The sequence below is a fragment of the Papio anubis genome, chromosome 6 (genome assembly GCF_008728515.1).
Source record: "Papio anubis isolate 15944 chromosome 6, Panubis1.0, whole genome shotgun sequence".
NCBI classification, from domain to species: domain Eukaryota; kingdom Metazoa; phylum Chordata; class Mammalia; order Primates; family Cercopithecidae; genus Papio; species Papio anubis.
The window spans coordinates 88935286-88947872 of record NC_044981.1 but is presented as its reverse complement, the minus strand read 5'-3'; the positions used below and the strand labels follow the sequence as shown (position 1 = coordinate 88947872).

General features: G+C 37.8%; 1 long non-coding RNA gene across 1 annotated transcript in view; it reads right to left on the bottom strand.

Annotated features, from left to right (window-relative positions):
* The window catches only part of LOC103883863, a 28295-nt gene extending 22110 nt beyond the window's left edge, over positions 1–6185 (bottom strand). The window contains exon 1 of the long non-coding RNA XR_002521656.2: positions 1365–6185. This is a non-coding gene — a long non-coding RNA (uncharacterized LOC103883863). The remainder of the gene's footprint in view (positions 1–1364) is intronic.
* Between the last annotated feature and the right edge of the window lie 6402 nt (positions 6186–12587).

Here is a 12587-nt window from a genome sequence, read left to right as displayed (position 1 = left end):
TTTTAGTAGAGATGGGGTTTCACCATGTTGGCGAGGCTGGTCTCGAACCCCTGATGTCACGTGATTGCCTGCTTCAGCCTCCCAAAGTGCTAGAATTACAAGCGTGAGCCACCACAACCAGCCCACACTATCAATTTCTTTTTCTTTTTGTTTCTTTAAGACAGAGTTTCACTCTGTCACCCATGCTGGAGTGCAATGGCATGATCTCGGCTCACAGCAACCTCCGTCTCCCAGGTTCCAGCAACTCTCCTGCCTCAGCCTCCCAGGTAGCTGGGATTACAGGGGCCCACCACAACACCCAGCTAATTTTTGTAGTTTTCAGTAGAGACGAGGTTTCACCATGTTGGACAGGCTGATCTCCAGCTCTTAACCGCAGGTAATCCTTCCGCCTCAGCCTACCAAAGTGCTGGGATTACAGGTGTGAGTCACCCCACCTGACCCACACTATCAATTTCTAATGCTAATTGGGCAGTTTCTAAAGGTTACCTATCAATCCTTAATAAGAAATATACACATTACACATTCTAAGGAGACGGTATTTTCTCACACTTGTAAGATAAATTACTGTTAGGTTTATTTGTGTTCCCTGTCCTCACTCACTCACACGTTTGAGCCAGTAGCTCTCATCTTAACTTCCGGGAAGGAGTAATTAACCCAATGCTTTAACGCCATCACAGGGGTCTCAATATTCTGTATTTCTCTTCCAGTCTCACCCTGTGTTTTCTCTCCCGCATGTTTTGTTTTCCTTCTTTAACAAATTACTCATCATTTTTAATAGCACTGCTTCTGAAATCAATCAACTCTACTTAAATGGTTCAAACAATTGGATGCAAAAGTACAGTTTAAAATTTCACAGGGATTATTTTAAAGAGGAAAAGCAAACTTCCTCAGGAAGAACAATATCCAATAAGGAGTGTGGGAAGGTTCATAAGACAGTCAGTGGTGGAAGGCTTAAAATATAGTTCCCTAAACATCTTTCATATAGACTAGCTATTCTTTCCTCAAAATTGCTCATTTCTCAAATACTCTATCCTTCTCATAACTCCTTTAAAATGTAGTGTGTGTATATATATATGTATATGTATATACATATATATAGTGTCGGTATCTGAAATGAAGAAATTACGTTGTGATATCTTACCTTTAATTTTCTATTATTGTTTCGACACATAGAGTATATATCTTACCTCATTTAGAAATACACACAACCCTATGAAAGATCTTCAGTAGCCCTATCTTATTCCTGAGGAAGGTATAGTTACAGACATTTTTTAAGCCATCTCAAGAGTTTTAGGCATTCAGCCCCACAATGGAACTCAGCCCCCTGTCTCTTTATCTTAAGTTCAGCATTCCTAAGATGATACCTGCTGGAATCCAAGTGTTTCTCTATAATCTGAAAAGCAAATTTTTTCTGCTCATCTCAAATATTTTTTTTTTGTGACTGGTGCTATGGACTGATTTCAGTCTCCCCAAGACTCAACTCATATGTTGAAGTCATAATGCACAGTGTGATGGTATTTGGAGATGGAGACAATGGGAGGTAATTAGGGCTACATGTGGTTATGAGGGACCCTCATGATGGAGTTATTGGTGTTATAAGAAGAAGAAAAGCAAAAATTGATCTGTCTCCGTCATGTTATGACACAGGATGAAGATGAAGATGGCTGTCTACAAGCCAGAAAGAAGAATTTTACCAGAAATTGTATTTAGTGGCACCTTGAATTTAGACTTTCCAGTTTCCAAATTTGAGAAACAAATGTCTGCTCTAAAGTCACCACGTCTATGATTTTTTTAATAGCAGCCCAAACTAATGCAAACAGTTATACAATTCTCATGTTCATAAATTCATTAACTTAGAAATACGATCTTTTGGGCCCTATATTTTTCTATTGCTTAAATTTTTAAATAATTATATTAGACTAATTAATACTAATGATATTTATCCATCTCTCACTTTGATTTCCTTTTATTGATGGAATATTCACTTTTTCTTGTCTTAGTGGCTTCTCAGAAGGGCTTCATAGTGACTGATTTAATCAGAATGTTTGCAGAAGCAAGTGAATTATGTTGCATCACTAGGTAGTCAGTTTAAATGAAAATCATAGATATAGAAGGATCACTAAAAATAAAATTAGTTAATATACTAATTTAGTTAGGAAAGTTATTCCAATTCCAGAAACTTCAGTAGAAGTCACCATCCAGAAAACTCACTACCCTTTGCAGGAGTTCAAATAAATGGTGTTTTAGTTATAAAGCAAAGGAAGGTTCAGAACTTTAGATAAGTTTCAAATAAAAACTAAATACATCATGTTATATTCTAATTTATCACTATCATTATTAATATTCAATCATTGTCTTATAATCTGTTTGAAGTATTGTCTCTTTTTAAGGAGAACATGCTCATATTCATAAAACAATGGGCACCTGTCACAGGTTGGGTTCCTGAAGCAAACACTGAGGTGATATTTGGGATTCATGATAGGATTAAATATATCAGATGAAATGTTTAGAATATTTTAATGCTAAAATATTCAAAGGATCACTTAAACTGAATAAAGCCATTGGAAAATACAAAATATTTGTTTTTCCTTCTTTCCTTTTAATAGACTGAAATCTTTAATCTGAAACTCTTCTTTGAGAGGAGATTAATTAGTAAAACTCTAGTCCCCTCTCTTTGCTCATTCTGTCCATGGAAGGTGGAGTGATTTAAGACATTTATACATTTGGGAAAGAATAACTGGACATACCTGGCTTCACTCCGGCCTTCTTTTTCTCTGGGAAGCTGATCAAAGAGAATATAAGTTCTGCCCTGCCCTTCCCGGGCAGCCTTCTATATGTTTCTGTTTGTGGACACAGGGTAAACACCAGTGTAATTTTAGTGCTTGCTGCATATCAAAGCATAAAAGCCACATGCTAAACTGGCCTCTGTTCAAAATAAAAGAGATATTTGATATTCACCTTTGTTCTTGGTGTAATTTCTCACTATTTCAGTATCTAGACATGAAAGTGGGTGTTCTGAGAGTTTTCCTCAGGAACTCCCAATAGCTATAAAAAATACACAAAACAAAAACCTTAATTTGTCTCATAACAGTGAGTTCAAGTTACTTTTCATATGAGTAAAAGAGAAAGGAAAATTAACAAGTAAATTAGAAGAGAATAATTCTGCTTTCACTTCAAGGTAATCAAAATCCTTCTGAACAGTATCACTATCTGATAGTAATACAACACAATAAATAATGTAAAAAACTGAAGTTTTTATCTACTATGCCAAATATGATTCCTCTGTCTTCTTTTTGTTTGTTTAAGAAAGTATTTTAAAAAGTTAAATTGACCAAATGGGCCACTTATTCTGGCATTGTATAATCAGAGTCAGAAATGTTGAATAAACAAATCAATAAAATGGAGCTGTATATTAAAAACAACAAGCAGGGTTTGTCCTAAATATTTGCCCCATAGCCAGGTTTACTTTGAGCTAGCATGTAAAAGATTTTGTGATTAGGCCCCAAAGCACAAAAATACCAATTAATTATGATGATTAGATATGTCTTCATTAGTAGTCTATAAATAAATCATACAAAGCATTATGCAGTCAGCTATCCTGGAAAAATATTCTTCTAAAGGGCTGTGAAAACAGCTTAATTAATTATAAATGCTTTGAAACTTACCACATTATATTTTGAAATGTTAAAGCATACATACATACACATGTTATATATGTTTGGAGGTATTTGTCAACCTGTTTCAGTGTTTCTTAATGCTACCGAGCACTAAAATGCTTCCCAGAATCAAGATAAAAGTGTGTTAAAAATCTGTATTTATTGTTAAAAGTAAAAATGTTATTTAGAACACTTATATTTCCAATTCCTCTCATGTTTTCAGATGACAGAGTGTTTTTCTTTGATATTTAACTTCTATGCTTCCAGAAATGCTTTGTAAATGTTCTCTTCTCTTCCCATCACGTTCCCTCCCTGCCCTCAGAATATTTTCCTCATGTATTCAAAAAGATTTCTTCCTGAAAATGTTCCATTATTAAAAACATTTCATTTATGCTTATAATTAACCCATTTTTTGAAGCTGTGTTCCATTCACTCCTTCAGATCTTCTGCCCTCCACCTCTCCCCAGCAGACCCACAGGACAATGATCTCTATGAACGGCATTAAGTGTTTCCCTTGCCCTGCAGTTTCTAGTTGAGCTTGGCTAATGGATATCCCTGGCAGGAGATCAGAGGTAGGTAGGAAAATTTATTTTCCTTGCTCCTTTTCTGCAGGTTGATTGTATACCTCTGCCAAAGGTCACAGCTCTTGACGGGTGATTCTTGCTGCACAAATCGCTCTATGGGTTTTAGTCCTTTCAGATATAAGGGTGATAACAGGTCTCTCCATTACAACTGGCCCTGGGGTATTGAAATCTCTTTTGATTTCTCTATACCCTGCTCTAGCTTTTGTAGATCATCATTTTATTAATTTCATCTCAAAGTATCTCAAATTATCCAATTTGAGTACATAACCTGTTCTATGCAACACCCTGACATGATTATTTTTGTAAATAAGCAATTCAAGAATAGAGTAAAACATGAACATCCTCATTACATCTTTTCATTTTGAATACTGAAAATACAATTCAAATTGGCCTAAGCACCTGAATTTTTCTAGTTTTCTGAGTCAATATATCACATGCAGAAGGATGCACTTTTCATGGTTACTTATGGTTAAAATGGGCCAGAACAGTTCAGGGTACCATCAAGCATGCTTTTGCATATACTACCCTAGAATGAGTGTGTATCAGTCAGGGTCCATTCATAAGACAAAGTCAAGTCAGTTATTTTAACAGAAATGGTTTTATATAATAAGTGTTAACTAGGTACTAAAGACTTAAAATGGCAAAAAGAAAAATAATTGCATTGTTATGGAAGGAGTTTCTATAGACTGCAGTTACCCTACTAGGACTGGGTATGCAAATGTACAATCTTGGAGGAGGGTCTGTGCAGAGCTGAAACTCAGATCTCGGATAAAGTGTGCTGGTTCACCCATGCTTGTGTCTCTTTGCTTGAGGGAAATATCTTATGGGACTAGGACCCAGGCCTCTGAAGGGGAATGCTGATGGACAGCATCAGGGGCTGCTGTTTTTGCAGGAGCACAATGAGACTGATTCTGCAAATGCTGAAGAACTGCAAAGTCAATTAAACATTCTACAGAGACAAACTGCTGCTACCAGCAGGAAGAGGTGAGATGAGGCTAAGGTGATGCTCAATGACAGGAAGCAAACGGAAAGCCAGCACCAAACAAACAAGATGGAGCAAGTCTCTTTTCCCTCTTCCATCCTTACAGCTCCCTCTAGTGCTTTCTACTAGCCAAGACTAAGAGGAAGGCAGCTGGCAAAGCAGACATGAAGCTTGCAGATTTCTAGTCCAGCTTCACAGAGCAGAGTGTAGAAGAAAGAGTCTGAGCTGAGAGGCAATAACTTAATACCCATGTAAGGTAACAGCCAGAGGTCGACTATACTGATTGATTAGAAACACAGTTGTAGAATTCCTACTTTACCAAATCTTATATGAGGCCAGATTGTTTTAACCACAGGAAAGTTTTAGTCCTTTCAACTTTCTACTTGGGAAATTAACATGACAAAGAAAACAATTATAACAAAATATGAGAAGTGCCATGACAGAAGCTATAATCTGAAGTTTTTAGAATGGCATTTCAATTACCAATGTAGAGTCCAGGGAGAGCATTTGATTGGAGGTAATGTTGAAGTTGGATTTGAATCCTGAAAAGATTCAATAGACAGGAGCCTACTGAGTAGATACTAGAATTCACTCAAAAGCTTGATAACTGTTTGGGAAAATAGGAAGGTCAAACATCAGAAAATACAGGTAATTTCCACTAGAGGAATTTCCTGGTTACAACATAGGAATCACTCACTGTTGTTCCTGAATACCACTGAACTAGACCTACTGTCACTGGGCACAGCTGCCATGAACACAGTGATAGTCAATAATTTTTCATAGGCCTTTTTAAAATTTTGTATCACTTCCTGAAGATTCAAAGTGGGCCATCCAGTAGGTTGAACCTAGGTCAGTTGCCCTGCTCTGGGTGCCAGGGGAAACAAAGAAGAATATACGACCTTGTTAGTCTGACCTTAAATTCTGGCTTCCTCCAAGATTTACATAGCAAGGATTTTTTTTTTTTTTTTTTTTTTGACAGAGTCTTGCTCTATCACCCAGACTGGAGTGGAATGAAGTAGCTGGGACTACAGACACAAGCTACCATGCCCAGCTAACTTTTGTATTTTTAGTAGAGACAGGATTTCATCACGTTGGTCAGGATCTTCTCAATCTCCTGACCTCATGTTCCATCCGCCTCAGCCTCCCAAAGTATTGGAATTACAAGTGTGAGCCACCGCGCCCAGCCCATAGTACGGATTTTCATCCCAAATAAGGTAAACATGTGTATGATAGGTTCACAACATTCCCACTAGCAATAATCTCTTTAGCAACCTGGAATTCATATAAAATCTTTTGCCCATTCTAATCAAAAAACTTCCTGTCTTATACCATGAAACTTCCTCTCATAGCAAAAGTCCAGTTTACCAATGTCCCAAAAGGAGACAATTTTAACCCTCTTCAGTTACAGCATATAGCTCCAACACTAGAATCCTTGGATAATCTCCATATTGAACCGAGATCTCCTAGATCCAGTCTTGATCTTGCCACAGTAGCAACTGAAAGAAAGGGGAAGTAGATTTATGAAAATCCTTCATTCCTAGGGGTTCTGAACTCTTACTAGTTTTATCTATATAGTTCAATCTTTTACAAATAAATATGGTCACATAAAAATTACCCATGGAACCAACTGGAGACCCACCCTTCCTGATGTATCATAAATTATCTTTCCTCTTGACTTTCAATATCAATTACCCTATACAACACACTAACCCATTTTATTGTTTGCTGACTCAGGTCATGAGATTCTGAATTGACCAGCTGACAATGTTTACTCCATGTAACAATCACTGAATACCCTGGTGTAACATTTCTGCCTTGAACATTACTAGTTTCTAAACCAGTAGTTCCCATTATTTCAGAGATAGGAATAAATATATTGTGAATAATTAATTAGGTTTAATTGGGAGAAGTACTAATTTCAATTCTATTGTATACTGACTGTGAAATAAATAGAAATGTGTACGTTTCAAATGTTTCAAATCATAGATAATATCCTATGACATGATACCTAACTTATTCTTCAAAAAAATATATAAGACTAAACAAACCTAAGGGCATTATCCCATTTTCCTGCTTTGTTCATAGGAAATAGAGTTCCTTGTTTGGAAGAAACTATGAGAAATACAGTGACATTGAATAAAGCATTCAGTTGTGTAAGGTATAATGATGCTGACTTGAGGCATTACATGAATTCTCCATGACAAAAGCAGTAAAACAATCATCAACTGATTCCAAGCAAACAGTTGTCCAAACAATTATCCTATAGTATTATAGGTTTGCATTTACTACTTTTGGTAAAATATCTTGGTACACAGGTAAAGGGAATCCTGTGTTGTTGTGCTTGAGTAGCTGCTATCTTTTCAACTATGGTCACTTTGTTCATTAAATTCTAAAGCTTCTATAGAAGGAAGACAACCTACATTGAGAGATTAGGTTAACTCGTCCATCTAAATATTATGAGCTGTTTGGCTAGAAATGTCCTTTGGATTAACATGTAGCATGAATATTCTTTATGTTCTGAGCCTATTTTAAGAATTTCTTCCATGCTTCTCTTCCCCAATCTCCCCCCGCAAAAAAAAAAAAAAAAAAAATCTGCCACTAGTCCCCCAGTTCAGTTCCTTTGAGATCCCTTATCTAGTTTCTAGGCAAACTGGCAGCTATTTGCCATAAATACTGGTAAGTTGACATTTAAGGCAATTTGAAACTATTATCAAAGCACAAGAGAAAACTGGACTTCTTGGGGCATTATTTTGCCCATGAGCTCCACAAGTCATCCAGTAGGTTTTAGAGAGAAAATCCTCCCAATGGGCAAAATAGATTAATGTGTTTAATGCTGTGTCTAAGAATCTCGAAAAGATCTTAGCATTTCCATTTTCCCAGTACATTCTTCCCCTGGTAAGTCGCGATGGGTGCCTTTAAGAAGAGGTACAAGGAATTTTCATAGTGTATTCTTCAGTGTCAATGGGCTAACAATGGGAGCTAGTGTTCAGGGTGCCAAAATACTCTTTCCCTACCAATTCTCTAATTTTTACATAAGAGACGAGGAAAAGCTCTGAATTCAACTGATAGTCTAATTTTACTATCTCTAATACCACCTTTTGTTTTTTGCCAGCTCAGTCCCTGAAGCAACAAAAGATAAGAGATCCTTTTATCTTGATCCTAGAAACTCCCTGGATTTCAGTCAGTGCTGTGAGCCTAGAATTCAAGGATTTTAACTTGTCATTCTGTTTCTTTAAGCTGTCCATTGATGTTCAAAACAGCTGCCCTTTCTCTAAGTCCATAAATTCTGCATGTACACCCCACTATTCTGTGGTGGGGGCAACTCAATTCTGTGGTGGGGGCACCTCAATTCCCAAAAGTCATCACTGCAATGAGCACCTGATGCCAGGTGACTACAGACAACAATTTGATTAGCTTTTTCACGATTACTGAATTCCTGCATTGGCATTGAAGCAAGATTTTGACTGGTTTCTGCCCCAGCTATGCCAGATGAACAATTTAACAGTTTCCACATTTCCTTGAAAGTATCTGATGCACCCCATCCCCAGGTAACAATTTCTCTCTCAGTTAAAAATCTTGGATGTGAGCAGAAAAAGCAGTTCTAGCTAACAAAAGGAGAATATAAATTTGTTGAAAGAATGTTGGGTAGCTCACAGAATTAGCTGGCATGATGGGGTACCTGCTAAGAAAATGGGCAGAAAACAACAGAAGCTTTGTAGAGGGAACCACAGCCAAGATTGTGACGAAGAAATACTCTTGTTTGGATGCCCCATAGGTACTACCAGTGCTATCAAGAAGATTTGCTGCTGGATACTACCACTGCTACATATAGCAGAAAATAATAAATGGTGGATCCAAAAGACACAAATCCAAACACAGATCATTATTATGCACGAGAAAAAATGAAAAACAAACCGGAGAGAAACAGAAGTTCGTCTCTTGGTGATATGCAGCAATATAATAGAGGAAATAATTATCTGAGATTTAAATAGGGAGGGATTTTGAGAGGCATTTGGCTAATGTGCCATCATCACCCGATACCTTCCATTACAGCCAATAATCAGCTGGATGGCTTTGAAAATATTACTTTTTCTTTACTATAACTGGTTCAATGTTTCTACAATAAAGACAATAATGTCTCTACCAAATGATATATACCTTGAGGAAAAATAGGGGTGTGTGTGTGTGTGTGTGTGTGTGTATATCTCACATGGAATAGTGCCCAGCATGTAGTATGTACTTTATAGGTGTTAGTTAACTATTTGTGGTACTATTGAAGTAATAGCAACATTAAAGTCACCTCAATTTTGAAGAAAAAGTAATTAAAAAAGGTATGAGTACAAAGAGAAGGAAGCATTTGCGCAACTGTTACTGTAATCAATTTTTAAACTGTCACTGTAACAACTTGGTCAATTAAGTATCTCCCACTTTTTATCTTATCCTAAACAAATTAAGCAATAATCATTACAAAATTGTTTTTCTCAAAGCTGAAACACTTGTCTTTGGATTAAAATTTCTTTAATAAAAATACTTAATATCCTAAGAATAGAAACAAATTTACCTAAGCATATCTAGTAAGAACCAAAACACAATATGTGTGCTGATAAAACTTTAACGGAGAGTCCATTAAAATGAGAAACAAGACAAGGATGCCACTGTGGCTACTGCTTCTGCTTCTAGTTAATTTGATTATACAAACTAATACATATAGGACATGTGAGAATGATAGGAAAATATTACTCTTGCAGAAAACATGATTATCTATCTCAAAAGAAAACAAAGGAGTTAAGAAAACACAAATTTTTTAAAGTAAGCCTAATAAAACACTTCCAAAAAAAAATGATTGAGAGCAAGATGGACAGTTAGAAGCCCCCAGCACTCATCTCCCCTACAAAGACAGCAGAAACAATGAGTACATTCTGATGAAAATAACGGAAGGAAAGCACTGGAGTACACGAAAGAAAGAGCAGAAACTTTGTAGATCAAAGAAACCCAGGATAGCCACACAAAGAACAGAAGGAAACATCTCACCTCTGTCACTCCATCACCCAGATGGAATCAGCTTGGAACCAAGGGGAAATTCTTCCTATAGGGAAAAGGTAAGCAAGAGGACCCCATCATCCCCCATCACCACCTTGAGTACCTACAATCCTCACAGTAGGGACTACTGCAATTCTCACAAGCACTAAGCCCAGCTGAGGGAGCTGCCTGGGATGCACACAGCTGCACCCCACCCCCCGACCCAGAGAAGGCATCAACAGTATGTCCATCCCACTCCTACCACCCAGCATGGCCGAAGCCACTATCATACTACACCATCTTGGAGCCATAAACATTGCTCTGGGACAAATAATCAAGATACCCTTCCATCAGTTAGGCTTTGTCACCTCTGAACCACTCTCACCTCGTGGCTCATCACTCATCATCATTATACTACATGCTAACATATGGGGACAAGTTGCCATGAAGCCATTCAATCTGCTTTTCTCAGCTACTGCTGTGCCATGACCCTCAGGGACTGAGCTGAAGCAGTGTGCTGCCTCACAGGGAAATGATACTTAGCTGCCCAGAGCATTCACACCCTTCCTGTGCTTGAGCTGAAATGGAACCCTGACTCATGGGGAATTGGTGCTTTGGCCAAGTCAAGCATTCTATGCATCCCAGAACTTACCTGACATGGTACCCCACATCCCAGGGAAACAGAGTATTGACTGAGCTGAGACACACTCCCATAGAGCCAAACTGCTGTAATACCCTGCTGCTCTGGAATTAGAATAACACCCTAGAGTCTGAGCTGCTCACACAACCTCCTACCCAGGGAATGGAATCATCCCTGAGCTGTCCCCTGTACCCGAGGGCTCAAGTCAAAGCTTTCTCTGCCATTCTGGGTTTATTGCTGCCACTGAACCTGAAAATACTGCTGTATCCCACCATCTTAGATCCAGAGTCACCATTATGTGATGCTGCATCTTCTGGTGACTGAGTAGCCATGGCGACCTGTTGGATCTCATTCTCAAATTCCAGCTGTACCTTGCTGCTTGTGCTCAAATCTTCAGAGAATCCTCTTTTCTCTGGAGCCAGGGCAGTGCTATACCCTGCCCTTCAGGGACAGAATTAGAGCTAAAACTTGTCCCCCAGAGCCTGAGCTGCCGGGGGTGCTCAGAGTCACAGACCCTAGCTTTGTAGGCAATCTGCATCCCACACTGACTCAGAAACTGAACCTGTGCCCTGAGACCCAGGTGGCACAATAGGTTCTTTGGACCCTGAGACCAGAAACTCAGCACCACAACTACTCTGAGCACTTTCAGCCTAGAATCCATAACTTCTGCAGCTGATTGTGGGCTGTATCATAATCAACATGAAGAGGGATCCCCTTTGTGGTATTGAAGAGGGACCCCCCTTGGATCCCAAGAAGGAACCAAAACTGTCTCTTGTAAGGAAAAATGAGAAGAGGAGAATCCCAAAAGTCCTTGCCACCAAAGTTCTTAACAACCTATACTTCCATATCCATTTCCATAGACTCCTACAGCCTACACCACTGAGGCATCCAAAGTCATCTCTGATTTTGAGTGCAACTGAAGGAGCTGCATGGATGCTATACTATCTCATCTACTCAGAAACAGTCAACATACCCTTTCCATCTGGCATCTTTCATCTGAAGGTGAAAATCTTTTTCTGTGAAAGCCACTCTAAAATTTGGAGAGGTGATGTAATTTTTCTACTGGATATACAGACATCAACATAGGGGCACAAACCACATTAAAAAGCAAAGAAGTATACACTCCTAAAGGAACACAATAATTCTCCAGTAGCTGAACTTTAAAGAAAATTTACAAATTCCCCCCCCCAAAAAAAAACCTCAAAATAATACTCTTAAGAAAACCCAACAAGATAAAAGAGAATATAAAAAAGCAATTTAAAAAAATAAGAAAAACAGTTCATGTTTTAAATGAGAAATTTAACAAAGAGATAAATATCATAGAAAAGAACCAAACACAAATCTTGAAGCTGAAGAATTCAATCACTATAACGTAAAATATCATCAAGAACTTCATCAATAGACTAGATCTAGCAGAAGAAAGTACCTATGAACTTAAAGAAAGGTCTTTTGAAATTACTCAGTGACAGGAGAAAAGAAAGAAGAATAAAAATAATAAAAATAGCATATGAAACTCCTGGGACACAATTAAGTAAATAAATATTCACATCATGGGAGTTCTAGAAAGAAGAGAGACAAAGATAAGGTCAAAAAGCATTTAGTGAAATAATTGCTGAAAAAAACCCAAGTCTTGGAAGAAATATAAACATCCAGATTCATGGAATTCAAATATCTCAAACAGATTCAACCCAAAAAGGTCCTCTCTG